The sequence below is a fragment of the Daphnia magna genome, linkage group LG10 (assembly GCF_020631705.1).
Source record: "Daphnia magna isolate NIES linkage group LG10, ASM2063170v1.1, whole genome shotgun sequence".
NCBI classification, from domain to species: domain Eukaryota; kingdom Metazoa; phylum Arthropoda; class Branchiopoda; order Diplostraca; family Daphniidae; genus Daphnia; species Daphnia magna.
In genome coordinates this window covers 2123218-2136917 of record NC_059191.1, presented here as the reverse complement: position 1 = coordinate 2136917, position 13700 = coordinate 2123218, and the positions used below count along the sequence as shown (strand labels likewise).

Here is a 13700-nt window from a genome sequence, read left to right as displayed (position 1 = left end):
AAAACAAAAATATGGTGAAACAGAAGAAGCGGAAAGTTTTTTTTTTGATTTTTAAATTATAAGAACTGAAAAAATAAACGTGGTCAAACAAAACAAAAATGTTTTTTGCGTGTTGGCCGAAGCAGCAGCGCTTGGCTAGAAAGAAAACCAGGTAAATAAGAGGACGCGCAGGTGGGCAGCTATATATTTCCTCTCCGCTTAACATTCAACGGGACGAACGGCGATGATCTCACGGACCCCAATATAGACTCTGCCAGTCCGGGAACTCTTGCACGCACACAAGCAGCAACCCGATAGCCATAAACAACGGAGAAGCAAAAGTAAGAAAACACGGGAGAACGGATCGAGAAGAAGCGAAATCTCTCTTCTCTTTTCAGGCTGTGACATGAGAAGAAGATACTACCGGTTAGCTCTTTTCAGGGATTTTTTATTTCTTGTTATGTCTTTTGTTTCTTTGATTTTTGTTTTTTTCTCTTTCTTTTAGCCACAGCGCCAATGACGGCCAACGAGCCAAGGGCCGACAGAGTACACACAACAATACAGAAGACGAGAAAAAGAAGCGACAGCTCACCACAGTGTGTGGACCAATAGGAACTTTCACTGGCGAGAGACATTTTATTTTTTTAAATCGAAGATTAAATTTTAAAAAACGAAAGAAGAAGAAGAAGAAGAAGAATGAAGACAATCGACTTGATTATGGAAATGAACCCAACCGTATCGAAAGATGTAAACGTCGTTCCCGACAAAGTATAAAAAAGCACTTGATAGTTTCGCCTCTTGCCCCGTCCACCCTCCTTTGCGTGTTGCACTCACGCCACATCCACGACGCTTATCCAGCCTTTTGCTCTGCCTCCTCCTCTTTTTTTTTACTCACCAAAACATTTCCTACCCCCCCGTTTTTGTTGTCACCAACCTATATGCACGGCCACAACATTCTTTTTTATTTCAGGTACCATATTCTGCTCCTTCTTAGTTCATTGCTGTTGACCATCGTTCGAAAGTTTACCAAAGAAAAACAAAAATGCGGCGCTCTGAATAACGACTGGTTAACACGTTTCATGCCGGCAGCGTTTTATGTATAGTAATCGTCGATTAATGGCTCGGAATCCAGCTGCAACTTTGTCTGTTTGGCCTTTCTACGTGCATATTTATCGCAGCGTGGCTGAACGGTTGAAAGAGGAGAAGACGACGAACAACATTCCGCACACGGTGAGCGACGTTGAAATGGCCCGACTGATGTAAGCGCTGAGGGCCCTTGCATTGGACGTTTCTCCCAATATAAAGAAAACCAAAAATTCTAGCTAACTGCGCATCATCAACATAACCTTTTTAAGAGTGCCGCTCTTGCCACCGCCTGCCGCTCGCATCGGTGGCTGTCCCAACGCAACTCTCCTTTAATTACAGATATATGTGTAGTACGTGTCTATAAACATTTCTTCCGCGTAGCCCTTCTTCTTCTTCTTCTTCTTCTCTTTCTTTTTGCAATTTTCTTATACTTGTCTTATAAACAGTGTTATGTATGTTCGCCTACATAACAACATATGTGCGCCTGTGATGTTACTATATTTACATGTGGCTTTGCGTGGCAGGAAAGCAAAAAAAAAAGAGGGGGGGACAAGATTGGAAATCAGGTAAAAGGACAGATGGTAATAAGATGTGGCCCTTTGAAGGCCCGCTTGTCCCGTCCCACCGCAGCAGGCGATTTCGAATTTACTACACGAATCTTGTATCAGAATGAAAATAAGGAAATGGGACGATAAAAATTGAGGTATAAATAAATACAAAAATTCAAATCCAAACGAGATATAGGAAAAAAAAAAAAGGACACAGGAAGGAGAAAAAAAAAAGGGGCAGGAGATTCCATTCTAACATCCCACTACGGGACGGAAGAGCGCACGATAGACAAAAAAAAAAAACTGTTGAAGAAATTGTATACGTGTGTGTGTATAGACAAACTAGCGATAGCCGGCCTTGGATGTTGAGAAAGACGGATTGATTCAGAGACAGAAATCATTCCCTTTGACTTGTTCTCTCTCTCTCTTTTCTTTTTCTTTTGTCTTGGTTTGGGTTTTGTTTTTATTTGTTTCGCCATATACGTGTAGGGCTGGAAGACTAAAAATTCGAGAGACAGATATACAGGAAACGGAGGAAATGGCAGTATATGGCAAGGTGTGCCGGATGGATGGCCATTTCATGCCTTGACCGTGGTCACGCGTCGAGTTATTATTCATGGAATCAATGGGCACACAGTACGCTGGGCCATACCGATAGTTCCGTACCGGTTTTGGACATGTCCAGCTTCTTCGACAGCGATTGCGACTTCCTGTCTGCCTTTCACTTGTTTGACAACTGGACAATTGGGACTCCCATATCATTGGCGTTGATTCACCATGATATAGCTATAGTTGCTTATATGGCAATGATTAAACAAAAATCTGGTTATAATAAAGAAACTTACTTCTGTTCAGATGCAACTCTGGAAATTAGGAATAAATTAAAGACAACAAACAAAGCTGAAAGATAAAAGATAACATAACTAAATCAAAAATGAATATACTGATTGAACAACCTTGGATGTTTGACTGATTTGGATAGGATTTTTTTTTTTTTTTATATACAGTATTATATTTGTTTTGTTTTTCCAATCAGACCTGTTGCTGACGTGACAACCTCCGTGAACGCAGTAGCCACTGTTCGTGCAGTCGTCCTCAACGACCCACCGCATTCTCCATCAACAAATTGACTCTCCTTATACATTCACATTGCAATCTTGTCTCTCTCTTCCTCTCTCCTTTTTTTTTCTGTTGACATAGTGGGTGTTGTCATATATTTAAGTCATTCTCATCCTGAATTTGGCAATCGGGCATTCTCGTTTAATTGCCAACTTGGAAATTTCAGGCGGTGCGGTCACAAGCGATTTCTCCCCCCGTGTTCAAAAATCATGTCGGATTGTTTATCGCCGTTCTCCAACACGCTAACCCCTCCATGCGAAGTTGACTATCCCAATCACACACCAACCGTGGGAGTCGCAAAAAAAAAATGTCATTTCATTGATGTGGAAAAACCCCGCCGAAATGATAGGACGGTAGTAATTTGGCTCTTGTCCTGTCTGTCCCTTTTCCTTTCCCCGCACCGACCATAATCGCCGAATGAATGGCGCATCGGTGCGTGATGATGAAGCCGATGATCGACGAGCTAGAGACAATCCATCTTTTCCGTTTGCGTCACAGCAGGGAGGCACGTTCATTCATTCCAAAACCGTTGCGTTTTTTTTTTTATTTTCTTCTTCGATACACCTGAAATCGGTGGAGGCGGAATGACGAAACTTTTGTTTTGTTTTCTTAGTTCCTCGTTTACTACAAATTTTAGCCATTTTTTCATGTTTGTTCTGTTGTTCTTTTCTTTCTTTATAACAAATTTTTTTTTTGCTTGTTTGTTTTGATTATTTTTACCCAAAAAAACAAACAAAAACAAACAAAATTTGCATTTGACTCGCTCAACCAGTCCCTATATTGGCCGTCATGCGGAGGTGCGCGTGTCTGTCGATCAGAGAGACGTAAGCCATGCCCAATGACATTTCTTTGCCTATATATCGATGTTATATACGTTGGACAACAAAAGAAGGGCTTCTTATAACCCAACCATGTCATGTCGGTATATACACAATCTATACGAATAGTATAGTCTATAACGAGCGAGACTCGCTGGACTCGTCGCATCAGGGTGGGTTATGGTCATCGCGAAATCGAAAGGAGTTGAATAATGTTCGTTGTCAATGTGCAAATGTACAAACCAGTATAAACAAGCGAGTAGTTGGCGGTCGCGTTCTCCCGCTCGCATAGCCATGTCGCAACCGTGATGAATGGCTGGACGAGCGTGAAATACCTTCACGGCTTTCGAATATATTGAATACACAAATCTAATGTATAAAAAAAAATAATAATAAATAAATAAATAAAAATAAAGAAGGGAAAGGTATACACACACGGCTGTAATGGCCGGTCGTGTAGAGACGGCCCGACCCCCGGAAGTTGATTCGACAGCGTGGACGTGAGCTCAAGTCAAGAATAGCCAAGGTGAAGAGAGAAATCATGAATCGTATAATGGCGCTTTTTCAGTGCCGTGTCAATCCATCAAAGAGGTCAGCTCGAAGCAAAACAAACAAAAAATTGTGCACAAAAGAAGAATGTAGAAAAAAAAAAAAAACAAAGAACGTGTGGGTTATAGAATATAACGAATGTCAAAATCAAAATTCTGTAGGGACAAACAACAGATGAATCGCTGTGCATTTCTCTGATTAGGCGTCTCCTCTATTCTTTTTAAAAATAATAATAATAATAAAAAAAAAGGTCCTTGGGAAACGAAGGACTTGTCCAGTTACTAGGCCGTTATTATTGACAAGTCCATCATGCGAGTTAAAAGATGATACACTTCAAATAACATCAAATTGCCCTTCAAAATGTGTGTGTACATGCCTTTATAAAAATCAAATGCGTTCGATCTTCTTCGATGGCCGGTTTTACTATTGCGCTGAGACATTAGCATGACAAGAAGACGGCCATCTCGCTTGGATTCGAGACAAGTATTGCAGCAGCATCCGTCGTTATGTGGAGTATTGATATGCGCCAACACGAACTACTACAATAGGATTTGTGTGAAAGGAAAAATATGAGGCCATCAAGTTTGATCCGATGCGGCTGTGTCGGTGTGCATATCAATGGACACGGACAGCAGTATATTACGCTCTCACAACGAGGAAGCCGCACGCTCGCGCGCAAACATCGTTCCGTCCTCTCGTGAGCCGGCAGGCTCAACCGCCAGTTGCTGCACAGTCCCGAACGCGCTGTTTTGCATATGCAAGCTGCATTTACATAATTGCCCCTCTCCTCGCTGCGGGTTTCTTGAAGGCTATCTTCTCTCTCTCTCTCTCCCTCTCTTTTTCGCCTTTATATATCGTGTATATATTACATCTATAAATACTATAGGTAATACTTGCCCCTCTCGCTCTTTTGCTTGTCGCAGCGGGCGCCGGAAACTCGCCCGGTGCGAAAAGATTTATTTTTTTTTCCTTTAAAAAAATTATTTTATTTTATTTTATTTTTTTTATTCATTGAAGAAAATTATAAGACAGGCATATTACAACATCGGAAGGCGCGTCTTCTTCTTTATTCTACCTTGTTTCCTTTGTCTGCATCCCGAAGATGACCCAACCCGTTTTGTTGTTGATGGGCCATCGCACAACGTGATTACAACCTATTATTGGGTCTTTTTTTTTCTTTTCAGCTTCGGCTATAGGGTAGACTGTAATGGAGGTGATGAACTATACGCACCGGATGATGTCAACAACAACAGAAAAAAAAAAAAGAGAAACGTTTTCTTTTTTTAACTACCTCCCATTTCTTCTTCCTGTCACGTATACGCTTTGTTCTCTCTGTTGGTTTTCCATTATTTCTTTTCCGTTCATTTTTTTATTATTTTTTATTTTTTCTATTCTCAAAGGTTCGGTCTTGGTTGCTGCGTTGACATCATCATCATCAACGAAACTCCAGCAGCCGCCGAATGTCGATTCCTCTGCTAATATCGAACGTGGCTAGCTCAATAAACGTGAAGGAGACATATCATAAGACGTTATTGACTGTGTCAATCATTACGGTCGTAAAGATCTGGAACAAGGTCTTTTTTTTTTTTCAATTATTATTACTGATTTGCTTTATACTTTGCCGACAGTATACAGAAGCGCATAGATTTGAATAGTTTTTTTTTAGACGGGTACATATATTTCTGATAAAACAACAATGAATAATGAGCCAGTATATATATACCAGTGAAGTAGATCTCATTTTCCTGGAACCATTTAACAAGGACTAACTGATATTATTTTTTTTTTGTGGCCTGGTTGTGCTCAATACCGAAATAGCTTGCAATCTCTGGATCTGCAAATGTCCTCAGTAGATCAGGGTTTAATAGATTGAGCAAGGAAGCACGTATAGCCCTTTCATTCTGTTTGGCTGTATATCAGAAACAGTGGGGCGACGTGAGCCATCGGAAAGTGTTAAGTCAACTAAGCGTTAGAGATTAAGCAACAAGCCACCCCAAAAACCAAAAAAAAAAATTATAGATAAATATAAATCCTTAAAAAAGAATAAAAGAAAAATACCGGTTTCTGTGTAAGGCCCCAGTGCCCCAGCTGGCTGACTAACACCTCGCTCTGACCGAACACGTTGGCGCCGATCCACCTTCAATTAGTTTGAGGATGAAGTAGAGGTGTGGCTGGCTTTTCATCTACATGATCTCCTCCCACCTTATTCGCGATGTTTCTTTTCCCTTTATATTGAAGAAACGATTGGAGCTGTATAGACATGTTCTGCTGTTTGTGTGTTTCTGTTGTTGTTGTTTTTTGGGGGGAATTCTTTAATGCGTAATAACATCCGTCGATGGGCTATACGATTACGTTAATTCAAGAGAAGAATCACGGCGAGAAAAGAATTGAGAAAGTTCGTTATTATATGCAGTGTATACATTATCCCGATGAAAGGAGAAAGGGCAGTGTGAAATAAAGAGGCTCGATGACGTATTTACGATGGGCGTTTGTCTGCAACTTCCTTTGCAATTAACACACTCAGACGAAAAATCATTCGAAATATCCCAGACAAAAAAAGGAAAAAAACATTCACTTCATTTATTTCTCGCCGTGTGAGATTGAGGGAAGTCCTCCTCGTGCGGTTGACACACTGCCAGGAAATCACGTGCTTCAATAGCCCAAAGAAAGTGGCATTTTGAAATAAAATGTAAACATTAAGGCGACAGCCGTTGCTGACTGCGACCAAAAGCGGATAGATAGAATTGTAGTTTGCAAACAAAATGGACGACTTCAACGTTTGGTAAATGGCGTAACTAGAAATTGAGGTCGCTTATTACTGACACATTCATTCTAAGTAAAAGAGAAACAAAACAGATAACAAATAAAATGAATAGCCAATTGCACTGAAGACTGAAAAGAGAAGGAGGCAAAAAGAAAGAAAGTCGTATACCCCGTTGCCAAGGTGACGACTGACATGTTTTCATTGCTGCTTGTATTTACGTATTGATTTGCCAAGCCGACAGACACCACGGGGTGAAGACGGGGCGGACAGATTGTCGTGACTAGCGTCTTCTCCTTGGTCTTCTGTCCCGTTTGGTTGCCTTACGGTCACGGACGGCACATCAGATTGCCTCCCTCCGGTTCGTATATAAATTCAGTAAACGAAGGCAAACACACAACACAGAACGATGAGGGGCAAAGAGCTCTGGCAGTAGAACAGATATAGGCGATGAACCACTACGCGGGATCGTGTCTCACGCTGAGCTCATCACCCTTGACACGTAAAAGTCGGCCAAGAATAGGCGAAAAATGTATGAGAAAAAAAAACAAAACCATAGCAGGGCAAGAGCGCGCAACAGATATCCGATCTGGAAATGGATCTAAAAAGAAACGGGGCGCATTGATTGCGCACCGGTTGGCTATTTTGCAGGAACTTGGGACCCCCTTCAATCAGTTAGACATTCGCCAGGCTTCTATCTCTCTCGTCTCCCCTCTCTTTTGTTTTTTGGCTGTCGCTTGCCAATAGTGCGCGGCATTGACGCGCCAGAACAGACGCTGACTGTGTGATGCAATGATTGGCGGCCATCGGGAGAAAGAGCTGAGCGTCCAGCGTTTGACTGTACAGAGAACGACGGGCGTCGAATGACTGCGCAAACCTTGACTGACTTTTGGTCGTCGTCGTTGTCATCGCCTGAACATCAGACCGGCCCCTGATAGGAGCCGTGGCCATCAGCAGAGCTGATCACATGTCCCAATCGCTGACAACTTTATTAATGCGATATGTTTTTGTTTTGTTTTGTTTTTGTGTGTTTTTTTTGTCGTGACCGAGGACCCCCATTTTCGGTGTTACCGTTATCTGTTTCGTTTCCGAGAGTGCGTTCGTATTGAAACGCAAAGCGATGAAACCCCACGACAAAAAAAATAGACAAACAAGCGAACTGTAATGAAACAACTGGTTTTGTTATGTTTTGTTATCTTTTTATTTTCTATTTCCACGCGTTCACCGAGCCACTTCTTATAAATATAGAGCGATGGTTTAGAGGCAAAAAGCCGTTCGAGTTTTCGCAAACAATTGGTGAAAGACTAGAACAGGAAAGGGCAATGGGTGGGGGGACGTCGTGATGTGAAGGGGGACTTTGCGGGATGTTGCGCATGGCGAGTGAAAGTATACGGCGAACTGGAAACGCTCACGGCGGCTGCCGCCGTACATAACTAATAAACAAAATCTTTGTCAAAATCACACGCCGGCCATAAAAATCGAAAGGAAAAAAACAAAACTCGATTTTTTAATTTATAGTTGGCGGATGAATCGCAGGGGCGCATAATAAGACAATAGAGAGCCTAGCCCCTTGCGATGTTAATGGCCGCACGCGTTGATTTTTTAAAAATTAATGGCTGGAACAATAACACACACAAAAAAAAAAAGGCCAAAGGGTTGCCGTGTGTTTTCTAATGGAATAACAACAAAATATTCCGGAGTTTGGAACAGGGAGAAGGCTGAAAATCACATACATTTGTTCTTGCTATCCTGATGCTGGCCAAGTGGCTAGCATATTCTCGAGCCTCGTCCAAGGTAAACAAGTGGACCACTTTTTTGTTTGGTTTGTTTTGTTTCGTTTGTTTTTTTATGAACGCAATTATATTTTAAGCTGAGTTGCATTTGGAATGCTTTTTGGCTCGTCGTGTTTGTTCTTCTTTTATCTCTCGCTGCATCTTATTTGCCGCTTCTAGTTGGCAATCAACTATCATTTCGTTATTTAAAAAAACAAAAAATCTAATTAAATAAAATTGCTCTCTTCCAAAAACGGAACCTGAAAGAAATGAACGAGCAGTTTTGATTTTTGAGCCATATCACGACCATAACAGTCGAAAGCCATTCCGGAAACTTTTAGCGCAAACGCAGTAGTTGTTTATCTATGTATATCATGTTTATTATTATTCGACACTATTCAAATGTGAAGGAATAATTTGCGAGATTTTCTTTAAACAAAAAAAAAACGATTGTTTTTAATTCTTCGACGAATTTGAAAATAAACGATGCGGACGTTCTCGTCCCGGATGAGAATGCAGCACAAGAACTGTACAGGACCCACTGGCAAAAAGAAAAAGAAAAAGAGGAGAGACAAGGAGCAATAAAGAGCTGCCAGAGATGCGAAAATAACTCGTTCTCTCTCTCTCGCGTGTGTTTATTTTGTTCACAACGGCCCTTTTGCAAACACTATCATCGTCCATACGCTGCTCCTCTCTAACTATATATACTGAAATAAACACGCAATTCCATAGAAAAATACGATAGCCATTTATTGTTTCAATCCAGCAATCGTTTTCTTTACTTTCTTTTTTTTTGGGGGGGGGCCTTTTCCGAAGCGGATATCCTGCATTGCAGGAGGTTTGCCTATGTCTATAACTCTGCCTTTAGGTGTACCATTGACTATAACCTATAGCTGACGTCAACTGAACTGCTGGAAATAACTTTTGATTTTCTTAAAATTCAAGCACCAATTTCTTGTGTCATGATGTTCGATGCGCGTAGTTTTGGGGAGGACGGACAGCGAACATTAGCGAAAGAAGAAGTGATGACAATGAAAGAGACATGTAGGTCATCGAGGCGCTGTATTCTCGCTACTCAGTTCTAATTCATTCGTTTATAACCCCCTCCTGTGTTTGGTTTTTTTTCTCTGATGGAATTTCTCCTTTTTAAATGTTATGTACTGTCCTCCTTTAAAGTCCCTGACGGCCATACGTGAATGGGCAGTAAAGAAAACCGACGTCCCTCCCCACCCCACTTTAAAAAAGAAACAACAACTCGACTTTGCTTTAGATGCAATCGACATTGTCAAGCGAGAAACAGAGCACTAAAATCATTACCCAATCGAGCAAGAAAATAAATAGATTGTTCTGCTTTGACTCTTTTCTATATTACGTCATACTCAGATGTTTATCTTTCTCTCTTGCTGCTTACAAATACAACGTCTTTAACGGAAAAGGACGGCTCAGACCTCCGTGTGATTTGCGATCGCAAAGGTTTTTGGTCGGAGACAGCGACCAACTAAACCCTTTTTTTTTGGTTTGAATATTCATCACACCGACCAGCTGCAAACACACTCTGGGTGGCCTTTAAGCCCAGCATGAAAAATAACGGCGGCAGCAGCGGACCAATTTTCTAGTTCACACCGATGATGTCATGTCTTTTTTTGTTGTTGTTGTTGTTGTTTTGTTTCCTTCCATTTCTATGTGCTGGGCTCCGTGTGAGAGAGAAGGCCGGCTCAACTGCTGGCTTCGCTTGTTTCTTCCAAATGGCTCATTTTAAAGTTTCGAAAAAAAAAAATGTTTGGGCTTTTTATTTGCAAGATGGAAAAGATGAAGCGGAAGTCCGCCACATGAACGACTCATGAATATGTGTAAGACCAACGATCAATTAAATATAGCGCCTTAGTAAGAGAGGAAAAGGATAACGTGAGGTGCTATAGCACGAGCTGACGTCACCACCCGCTACGAGCTCTAATTAGTCGAGCTGTTATACGTGCGCAAGGAGTTTGGAAAAGACGAGAGTGGGCGCAGTTTGGCAAAGCGAGAAACGAAGAAAAAAGAGATATGCGTTTTTATTTCTTTTTTTTTTTTGAGGCGCATGATGCGAGTGGGACGTAAATTATCTGTCTTAAAATGTGAGTAAAATCACGGAGGCCGGCACTCATTTGAGACCTGTGCAAAAGGTCATGGGAATCGAGCAAGAAAAATCAAACGCACTTTTGCCGCAAACTTGGGTGGTACGCGGATATACGAACGTCAGTTGCGTCTGTGTCGATCCCTTCACGTCCTTTTCCTCTACAGCTGACACGATTTCAGGACAAGTTTCCTTCATTTTTGTTTGTGTATATACTCAATACAAGTTGGCAAATGTATATACAAATGCATCCGTATACTGTATGTACACCCAGCAGCACATATACGAAATGAAATTGAGTTTTATTTCTCTTTCTGTACTTTTTGTTTCTTTCAATTAAATACCGGATCAGTGCGTTTGATGCTGATTGATTCTGTGACCATATAAGTCATGTGTTCAACCAGCATCTCTCTCTCTCTTTCGTTATTTTGGCCCAGTCCGCGCTTCGATAGAAAATGGTATACACGCACTCAAAGAAGTGCGTGCCAGTTAGACGGAAAAAAAACATTTTTGGGTTATTCAATCAACCGGTTTATTTTATGTGCCCCCCCCCCTTTTGTTTTTGTTTTTTTCGCTTGATGGCTTGGATGGAGCGGGTGGAAGTAATGTACATTAGTTTCTCGTTCAATATGTTCATCGCAAACTCGAATCAGCAATTCATTTCAAAAAGGAGAGGTACCTACATCGAATGTATAATAAAGTATCATGAGTTATTCATATGCATATATACACAAATGCTAAAGCTTTCCCAGAACATTGGTATATAGCTGACACAATAAAAAGCTTCTACAAGAATTCGGGTTTGGTAAACGTACCACTGTCGCATGTGGGGCGTATAGACACAAGAAAAAAACCAAACAAAAAACAAACAAGAAAAGAATAGAATTAAACACACACAAATAAAAGGAGAGAGAAACCAAAGAAGATGAACAGAACAAAGTGTATATATAAGAAAAAACCATCAATGGTATACTTTCTGGACAGGTTGATGGATACGACTCATATGGCCAGTTAAAGGCAAACAATAGAGTGTCGAATTGTTTTTGGTTGTTGTTGTTATTTTTATTATTTCTTTCAAACATCAGCCCGATGCAATCAAGTCGTTTATATCGTCGAGGCCTCTCTTATGCCAAACATGGCGCACTATAGGAACATAGGCCAAAAGTCAAAGCAACACACGCGAAAAACGAAAGCCTATTAGGGCCGCATGTACGAGATGAAAATAACGGTCGTTATTTGATTCTCACTTCGGTTTCGGCCGCAGCTTCTATACGGGCCACTATATAACGTACAGCTGTATAGCCTATAAGAGTTTGTCGATGTGCTGATGAAGAGAACTGGAGAGCCTTGACCGACATATACATGACTCGGTGAAGAAAGAAAAAATGCGCACGCTATTCTAGTCCAGTAGGAATGGAAACAAAGCGACATATGTACACACAGTACACGTCCAAAGATTTGGTTTGTCTTTCGCCTTCGTTTGGCTCGACTCGTCCACGACGATTGGAGACAGCGTCAAAAAAGGGCGGGTGAGCGAGCAAGTCTATATCGAAATGACATCGCCACTGGAATAATAAACCACGCTCGCCATTCAACATCATCAAGGTCGACGTCGTTCGTTAATAGTAAACTAAAGGTTAACCAGGTCGCCTACATTGCCAGTTCGATTTCCAGAATTATGAAGCAATTTTCAATGCTCGTGTGTATAGCCTCTCTGTTCCAAGAAGGAGATGGACGATATAAAGCTATTAACCATCTGAACATGAGAGAAAAAAAGAATCAATTCAAGATTATTATTTTTTTAAAAAAATAAATATATAAGATATGTCCGATTGGAACAAGTATAATAAATATAAATATACGAAAGAAAAAACTTAAGACGGTGATGTTCAGTCCTTGAATTTGCTATATTGCTTCATTGCTATGAGGCCATAGCTATTTCGTTCATGGCGATGCGAAATTTGTTTTTGGCGAAGCAGGAAGCCGGAAGGACGAATGTTTGTTTCTTTTCCCCCTTCTGCAATAGCACGTGTATCGAATAAATGGTTAAGGTGTATATATGGGACAACTTAAAAGAAAACAGACATTGCCAATTGATGGTCTCGAAATTCTTAGTTGACTGACAGTTTTGCTTTCAAAAAAACAAAAAAGTCTACCCTTTTCTTGGCCGGCTCGTGAAGGGGCCGGGAGGGGCGACCGTTCTGATAAATGTCATTTGCAAATGTAAAAACAAACAAAAACTGACCGAGCAGAAACGGCAGGCGGAAAAACCAACTGAAAAACCTTGATCCACTTGTGTATATACGCGGATGAAACACTTGATCGTTCATCTTGTGACAAAGCATCGCCCCATATGGCATTTTGATGTTTGCACATTTTTTTTTTAACGTCTCGTTTAACAGTAAGGTACCATCGTCATCAACAGCGACACCTGAAAACCTGTTCTGCTTCCTTAGACAATTATTTCCCTGCTAACGAGGCAAACGTGTACAAAATACATGGAAAAAAAACAATAAAAACAAGGTGGGGGGGGGATTAAATGGTTCTGGCAATTGATTGCGTTTGATTCGAATTTGATATGCAGACGTCGTTTCTCGTTCGGTCTGCATCGGCGATTGATTGTCGACCTTGCCCAATATGAACCGATTTCTTAACGGCCACCAGCGTTGCTCTGACAAGGATGAACGGACGGCGTGTGAGTGGGCGCCGTCTCACTTTTGTTGACGCTCTTGGGCCAACTGGTGGCACGTTCCAGGGACCCCAACAGAAAGGGAGAAAGCTTCGATTATACGATTTTCAAACCCGATTTCCAAAATGAGTTTGTATTAGATATATTTACGTATATGGAGTCACCGGATGACTTGTGAGGACGTCAAGGATGTTCGGGAAGCCCAAAATCTCGCAGTCCCCATCACCGCCACTGACCTTAACAGTCTTTCGTCGACCTAGTCGCGT

General features: G+C 41.2%; 1 long non-coding RNA gene across 1 annotated transcript; it reads left to right on the top strand.

Annotated features, from left to right (window-relative positions):
- The first annotated feature begins 224 nt into the window (after window positions 1-224).
- LOC123476998 lies at window positions 225-1445 on the top strand. The gene is made up of 2 exons (XR_006652071.1): window positions 225-405; window positions 485-1445. It is a non-coding gene; the product is annotated as an uncharacterized LOC123476998 (long non-coding RNA).
- Window positions 1446-13700: the final 12255 nt, after the last annotated feature.